Below are 8806 nucleotides of genomic sequence, written 5' to 3'. Positions count from 1 at the left end.
TTTATTTTGCCATACATGGAGCATCCGGGTCTCTAAACCATGGTAGGTTCCCAGTATCTCCCGAAGCCAAAGCCACCGTGATTGGTTCATCAACCAGGACACCCGCGCCTTGGAGAATCCACAGGCTGAGGACCGTCAGGGTTTCGGGTCTCAGAGAGGTCTCAATGGAGCGGAGTTCAGCACCAGAATTAAAGCTCTCAAAGTTGAAGTGTATATATATATATATAATTGGGATTCTATCAAATTTATTGGTATTTGGAATCTATGGATTCAATTTAAGAATCTCGTCAAAACACATTGGGAGCAAAAGATCCAGTGGTTAGGAGGGAGCGATTTGGAGCGTTTGGGGTATCCATATTCCCTATATATTCCCTATTCAATGGGGAGCCAAGGAGCTACTTAGAGTTTCCCAACCATGTATAATAGTCTATCAAATTTGTTAATTCTCAAATTTGATGTGTACAGATACAGTATTGGCGAGAGAATGGCATCAGCGAAACAAACATGGACGAGATATGTTGATCAGCATGTGCCATGACCTCAGGACCCATCCCCAACGCTGTACTTCTTGATGTGTGTGAACTACAACTCCAAGTTTTCTTGACTAGAAATCAGTTCTTGTTTGATTAAACATGATTAAATCAGAATGTGGTTGAAATGAAGTCCTCATTCATGGTTTTGGTTCTTAGGTCATTAATATAGATCTCCATATTATTCTTACCCTCTGGTAAACAAACATAGCTATGGAAAATGGCAATTTTATAGTGGATTTTACCATTGAAATTAGTGATTTCTATAGCCATGTTAAATTACCAGAGGGTGACATATCCATGAACTTTTCAACATGCAATCTGCTTCACTGCTGCTTTTAAGCCGAGGCTTGAATCCATGCTGGGTGTGATGATGTCCTATCGGAGTCAGCCTCAGCGAGAAATTCTTCTCAGCTCCATTCGTAAAGATGATGCTGTAATGCCTCATATAGTTGCTAAGCTTGATGACAATTGTCATAAATTACCCATTGCATATTTTTTTCTTTCATCCAAAATCAAACAGAATGCAATTTCCCATTTTGACTATCCATTTGACATCATTGCAATGATTCTACCAATGAAATACCTCGTGACATATATGAATGGTTGTTGAAACTATTCATGTTGCTCGAACTTTGTAGATCTCTCCACCAAGAATCATACATAAATCATCACAATCCAGATACATAAATCATCACCAGCCAGGTATTGCGGTCCCATTGAAACCAGCCTTTGCTTCAGGCAAATCATCCACCAGATGGATGCTCTTCTCTCACAGGCCACCGCGACGGTTTCTTGGCGACACCTGGGAGCTTGGAGCTGAGCGCCCCTTGAGTGGGCTTTGGTACCATTACCCTCTGGTTATGACTAACATAGCTATAGAAAATAAGCATTTATAGTGGATTTTCCCATCGAAAATGGTGATTTTCGTATAGCTATGTTTGTTTAACCAGAGGGTATTACCATTTTGAAGGCAGATTATCACTTCGGAGGCCCTCTAATTTAAGAAGTTAGGGCTTATTCATTTCAAAGTACTAAAATGAATGGTTCACAATCGAAAATCCTATTGAAAAATGAATGGTTTCCGGAGGTCCACTTTAGGGCATGCATTGTGATGACACTCTAGCCAGGTAAAAGTCGTGGCTGAACATGAACCTCATTCGATCGACATCATCTTCACCTTAGTTACGTTACTTCATCCAATTTAAATCATGTTTTGCAACGGAGAACTGTGCGTGTGCGGAGTCAACCGAAATTGTGATATTTAGTGGGGACATTCAGATATCCCCCGGAGTGGAAACTCGTGGCTGGCCATGGAAATCCCTGAGCTCAATGGAGGATTTCGACAACGTGCAACGTGTGAAGCAGACAAATACTATGCAAAAATTCAAAATTGGGACTGGAATGTAAAATACATCATCCCTGTATCATTGTATATCAATCTTTATAAACGATTTATTGGTTCATTGGTTCATTCACCTATTTATGTATTATTTTATTAATTCAGTTATTTGTTTGGTTTCGTTTCGTCCGGTTTTATCTCATTTCAATTCATTTCATGTCATGTCATTTTATTTCATTCATTATGTCTTTATTTATTTATTTTGTTATTCGTTCCTTCCTTCCTTCCTTCCTTCCTTCCTTCCTTCCTTCCATCCTTCCTTCCTTCCTTCCTTCCTTCCTTCCTTCCTTTACTAATTCATTCATGGCGTTTCATTTCATGCATTCATGCATTTCATTTCATCATTTTAATTCACTTCTTTCCAAATCACCAAGAAATCCTGTCAGCGAACTGGTTCCTATATCTCCGCTCCGGCGCGTGCCGGGCACCATCTGGCATACATCACTAAATATGGAGATTAGTGGAACACATTGGGCATGCAAGCACGAAACATGGGAAATCTGTTTTCAAACATTACATTCACCCGTGTTTGTTTCAGGCAGAAGATACGCAGTCAACTGTTTTAGTTTTTTTATTGCCCGAACCTTGCAGTTCCCTGCAAAAACATCCCTGATCCAATTCCTAAAGTTATATTATCCATACATACATACATACATACATGCATACATGCATACATGCATACATGCATACATGCATACATGCATACATGCATACATGCATACATGCATACATGCATACATGCATACATGCATACATGCATACATGCATACATGCATACATGCATACATGCATACATACATACCTACATACCTACATACCTACATACCTACATACCTACATACCTACATACCTACATACCTACATACCTACATACCTACATACCTACATACCTACATACCTACATACCTACATACCTACATACCTACATACCTACATACCTACATACCTACATACCTACATACCTACATACCTACATACCTACATACCTACATACCTACATACCTACATACCTACATACCTACCTACCTACCTACCTACCTACCTACATACATACATACATACATACATACATACATACATACATACATACATACATACATACATACATACACACAGACACAGACACAGACACAGACACAGACACAGACACAGACACAGACACAGACACAGACACAGACACAGACACAGACACAGACACAGACACAGACACAGACACAGACACAGACACAGACACACACACACACACAGACAGACAGACAGACAGACAGACAGACATACAGACAGACAGACATACAGACATACATACATATATATATATATAGATATATAGATATTGTATGTATGTATACATATCTACTACACATATATATATATATATCAATTATGTGTATTTATATAATGAATATTAACATATACACCGCCTCTGCGATATTTGCAGGGTGAATGGACATGGGCGATCTGACTCTGTTGCCTCTTCCTCTCAGCGCTACATGTGGCAAATGCAATTTTCATACACGTTCTGGTTGTAGACTAAAACAACTTGCCAGCAGTACCAAGTTAACTCCAAACCAGGTAATTTATGAAAGATCATGTCAAGAACTGTCAATAATGACCCCCAGAAATTTCACCCCTCCTTGAAGTTGCAGTATTGTGGACCCATAAAGGTACCTCACTTGTGACCCACAGGCTGATCGGCTGATACCTGCGGAGCGAGAGGATGAAGTAGGGATCTCAACACATGGGGTGGTTGTGGTGCTGCTTCTGATAATGAAGTCGTCATCGTCATCATCATCATCATCATCATCATCATCATCATCATCATCATCATCATCATCATCATCATCATCATCATCATCATCATGATCATCATCATCATCATCATCATCATCATCATCATCATGATCATCATCATCATCATCATCATGGTGAGGAGGAGGATAATGACTCTGAGAGGTCAAACTTTGGCCAAAACAGCGTTTATACTGGTATGTACGTGTGTTTCCCATGGCTCAGCTAGATTTTATAAATGTTAATTTCCCAAAAGATCTCTAAATTGGTGACCTCCAGAAATAAGATTGAAACGTGCGATACATAATCCTTGCTAAATTATAACGACCTCACGCGACGTCACTGCAGAATTCGACCTAAACCCCCCGAAATAAGCATGTCATGAGGTTGAAATCCGAAGGTTTCTCAAAAACATCAGATTTAGGGGTTGCAGGCTCCAGTCCGTGCTTGCTCGCCACCGGGGAGAGCTTCTGTACAAACGAGTACATTGGGGCTAGATCGTCCGAGGAAATTTTCTCAAACAACGTCGTTTTTGAGCTTTTCGCGGGCCAAAAAGTCCAAAAAAGGAGGTTTTTGAGAAACTTGGCAAGGCTCGATTCCCCCTGGGGAATTTTCTCAAACAACGTCGTTTTTGAGCTTTTCGCGGGCCAAAAAGTCCAAAAAAGGAGGTTTTTGAGAAACTTGGCCAGGCTCGATTCCCCCTGCGGATTTTTCTCAAAAACGTCGTTTTTGAGCTTTTCGCGGGCCAAAAAGTCCAAAAAGGACGTTTTTGAGAAACTTGGCCGGGCTCGATTCCCCCTGCGGATTTTTCTCAAAAACGTCGTTTTTGAGCTTTTCGCGGGCCAAAAAGTCCAAAAAGGATGTTTTTGAGAAACTTGGCAAGGCTCGATTCCCCTGCGGATTTTTCTCAAACAACGTCGTTTTTGAGCTTTTCGCGGGCCAAAAAGTCCAAAAAGGAGGTTTTTGAGAAACTTGGCAAGGCTCGATTCCCGCTTTCGGACTTTTCTCAAAAACTCGTTTTGAGCTTTTCGCGGGCCAAAAAGTCCAAAAAGGACGTTTTTGAGAAACTTGGCCAGGCTCGATTCCCCCTGGGGAATTTTCTCAAACAACGTCGTTTTTGAGCTTTTCGCGGGCCAAAAAGTCCAAAAAAGGAGGTTTTTGAGAAACTTGGCCAGGCTCGATTCCCCCTGGGGAATTTTCTCAAACAACGTCGTTTTTGAGCTTTTCGCGGGCCAAAAAGTCCAAAAAGGACGTTTTTGAGAAACTTGACACGGAGTGACATGAGGCCACCAGATTGCAAGCCTTTCTCATGTTGTTGGGACCCAACATCAGTTGACCTCATTGATTTCCATTGAAATGCCGATGTGTAGCGGCGTTTCGCCACGATCTTCCCGTTTGCACCTCCATTTGCGAAAGATTTTCATTGCCCATGGTGCCATGTGTTCTTCAGTCTACATGATTAGTTTACCATTTCCAACGACCTAACGACCTAAAATAATTTGATATTTCTTGCGACCTAACCCTTATTTCAATTTCGAAATAAATAAATCGACCCAACGACCTACGAATTATTATAATTTACCCAGATAATCCCTTCAGCAAAGACCTATAGGTTGATGCAGACATATCTACATGAGAGGTCCTATGATTGAAAAATATTGAAATGCGTCGCAGACATAAAGCGATCATGTGATGTGAGAGTCAATGGTCAAGTTGAAAGGGGTTGTTTTTCAGCCCTGTGGGATTGTATAGTAACTTGGTATGTATCATTTTGGTATTAGGTGTGAATCCGCCCCCAGAAGGCCCACAGAGGTGCTCCCAACGGGCTCATGACCACCGGTCCCTCACGGATTCACTGCACCCAGAATTGTCGACATTGTGGTCACTCGAAAACAATGGAAAGAAACGGCAGATTTGGTGGTGTAAACGGGCGTAAACGCATTGTTTTTCTTTCAAGACTCTTATAAACAGTCTAAACATGTCTAAACCAATTCATTTTTATGGATCGAATCGAAATAGAGACTGCCATAAACAAAGACCTCCATTTGTTGATAGTTGGACCCATGTCCCCCAATTTTTTTTTTCGGACATCCACTCCACTGGCCTTCCACCAAGGCCCATGAAAGCCTCGAAGCTGGTGAGTTGATCCCACCGACAAGCTCCCAAGCAACGTGGAGAGCTGAGGTGGTGAAGTGGAGATGTTGGGTAATCCCATGGATCATCCCATGGTTAACAGTGATTTATAGTGATTAATAGTGATTTATAGTGATTAATAGTGGATTTATTTGGGTAATCCCATGGAGAATCTCAATTGATTGGTTTAAGGGAAAAATTACAGGAAAATCCCATATTTCATGGGAAAATCTATGGTTTCCTGTAGATTTTCCCTTAAGTCAACCCATTGATAGTCCCAGAGTTTAGGATGGAAAAACCTGAAACACCGGCAGTTGTATCCTACCCGAAAACTCCTTTTTAATGCTGTATTGAGAAAATGGTTTATACTTTTCAGAGGTGCAGATGTGTAACCGGCACCATGGTGGATGTAGGACATGAAATCACAATGAAATGGCACCATAATTACAATTAGATCAAAAGGATGTTTAATATGAATGGGGAATGGGATGAATCATGATTGCAATCATGATTAATCCAATATTGCGGACATTTGACCTGATATATGGATATATGATATTATCATACTGCTTGGACATGATCATATAAGATCTTTTATGTATGTATGAATGTAATTCAATGTAATGTCATGATATGTAATGTAGTGTAATGTAATGAAATGTAATGTAAGGTACGGTATGGTACGGTACGGTAGGTACGGCAGGTACAGATAGGTACAGTAGGTACGGTACGGTATGTATGTAGTGTAATGTAACTTAATTCAATATAATGTGATTATGAAACATAATGTCATGTGGTTAATGTATATGTATTGCACATAATGTATGTAATGTATGTAATGTATGCATACATGTACAGTAATATGTATCTACATATATATATATACATGTACTTATATATATATATATATATATATGTATGTTGGGTAGTATGGAGTGTATGGTCTGTGTGGTAGTATATGGTATGTGATGTAATGTAATGTTAATACTGTGAGGCCAGGTCACGTCACATCAAGTCACGTAACGGTAAGGTAACACACCGTACCGCAAGGTCATGTACTGTAATGTGTATACCCTCCGGTAATCAAACATGGCTGGCTGGAAAATCCCCGAACTGAATGGAGGTTTCTAGCTAGGAAAATCACATTGAGGAATGGTCCATTTTCCAGCACGCCATGTTTGATTACCGGAGGGTAAGTCTTAGTTGTACTCATCACATCTTATCACTACTTTGAAGGGCCCAACAAACCTACATACATACATATATATATATATATACATAGCAGATATATATATATATATATACACACGTATATATATATATATGTATTTACATATATATATATATATCCATATATATATATCCATATATATATATATATACATATATATTTACATAATATATATATATACATCTATATATATATATACATATATGTATATATAACGTACATATATATATATATATATATGCACTGTATATCTAGGGATTCTCTGGGATTTCCATGATTTTGTGACCATCAGCTGTTGATTCTTCAGCCGTGGGTTTTGGAAATCCCTCAGGATGGCGGAGACGGCTCCATCCTTTTTTTCGGCCGGTGGTTGGTGGTTCCATGATTTCTCACTGGAAATAAGTATGATCATTGGATACTATTGAATCACTACAATACTACTATTATCATAGATCTATACCGATGATCAGAGATAATATCATGTTAGATCCTTATAGATCATGATAGTATTGGATCTATTATAATTTATAATCATACTCTGATCCTTAGATGATCATGTTGATGATAGGATCACCAGATGATTTATTTCTCATAATTAGATCTAATCTCCTATATAAGGAGCTGGGTAAATTTTTAGCACGACTCACTGTTTTTCCACGAGCCTGGGAAATCATTTTTTTTGGATGGGAAATAATCTCCTCTTAAGGACCGAAATATTCAGGTTAGTGAATTATTCTAGGTTACCCAGTTCGATACATCTTGAACATCTTCTGTGCAGATCATTCCATTCCAGCATGTTCGTCTTCTTCAATTTAATGGCAGATGGTGCTTGTTTTTCTTCCCAGCATTTTCTTCTTGACTTCATCCCAACCAACAAAAAACATCTCCCGCCGTGGGCCGCGTCATGGTCTGCTATGACTTACGAGCCTGGGAGGTGCCGAAAGGCCTCAGACTCCCAGAGTCCGATTCTGGAACATCGGCGATGGGGGTTTTCCTTCCCCCATGGCCAATGAAAGTTCGTGAGTTTCCCCATGGAACATATAGTGATTTAAACATAGGTATTGTAAAACGTCTTTCAGATGGTAGCGGTTGTTGGTTGGTGACTGGAACATGACTTGTATTTTTAAATTCAGTGGGAATGCCACCATCACCAAGTGATCCAAGTGAATAATTCATTATTTTTCAAACAAGGGTGGTTATACCACTCCCCAGAAAGACACATGATAAAATACCATAACCCATCCCCCAAATCAATCCAAATCACCGTTTTAAGGGATTCATTCAAACCATTCCCAACTGGGTGTTTTTTTTTCCACACTACAACCAGTTATTTCTACAAAAACGGTAAACTAGAAGAAACATATGTCTGCGAAAATAGACATGAAATTTCAAGAGTTGTTCACCTCATGTTTTTTTTTGTATTTTTGGTTTGTCGGCTTCGTGTCCAAAAAACATGACACACACACACTCACAACAGCTGCAGAAGTGTTTGTGCTACAAAAACAACCTGTGTTGACACACACTTAGCCGCAGGCATTGGGACGTGTCAACTGTACCAACACGATTTTGATATTCAGGGGCAACCATACGGTTTTTCACTTAAAGTAGCCATGGACAGTGTGGATTTAACCGCTAACAGTGGGGATTTGCAATAGCTGACTGAATTAGGACTTAAATTGGGACTGACAGCAAACATGATGTTGGAAACATCAAAGATGGAGA

The 8806-nt window shown here is 39.6% G+C and overlaps 1 long non-coding RNA gene across 1 annotated transcript; it reads left to right on the top strand.

Moving 5' to 3' along the window:
- The first annotated feature begins 1270 nt into the window (after window positions 1-1270).
- On the top strand, window positions 1271-5907 carry LOC137986738 (uncharacterized). Its single transcript, XR_011119973.1, has 3 exons — window positions 1271-1320; window positions 3619-3654; window positions 5836-5907. It is a non-coding gene; the product is annotated as an uncharacterized lncRNA (long non-coding RNA).
- Window positions 5908-8806: the final 2899 nt, after the last annotated feature.

This window comes from Montipora foliosa, unplaced genomic scaffold (assembly GCF_036669935.1).
Source record: "Montipora foliosa isolate CH-2021 unplaced genomic scaffold, ASM3666993v2 scaffold_289, whole genome shotgun sequence".
Taxonomy (NCBI): Eukaryota; Metazoa; Cnidaria; class Anthozoa; order Scleractinia; family Acroporidae; genus Montipora; species Montipora foliosa.
This window is presented reverse-complemented; position numbering and strand designations above follow the sequence as displayed.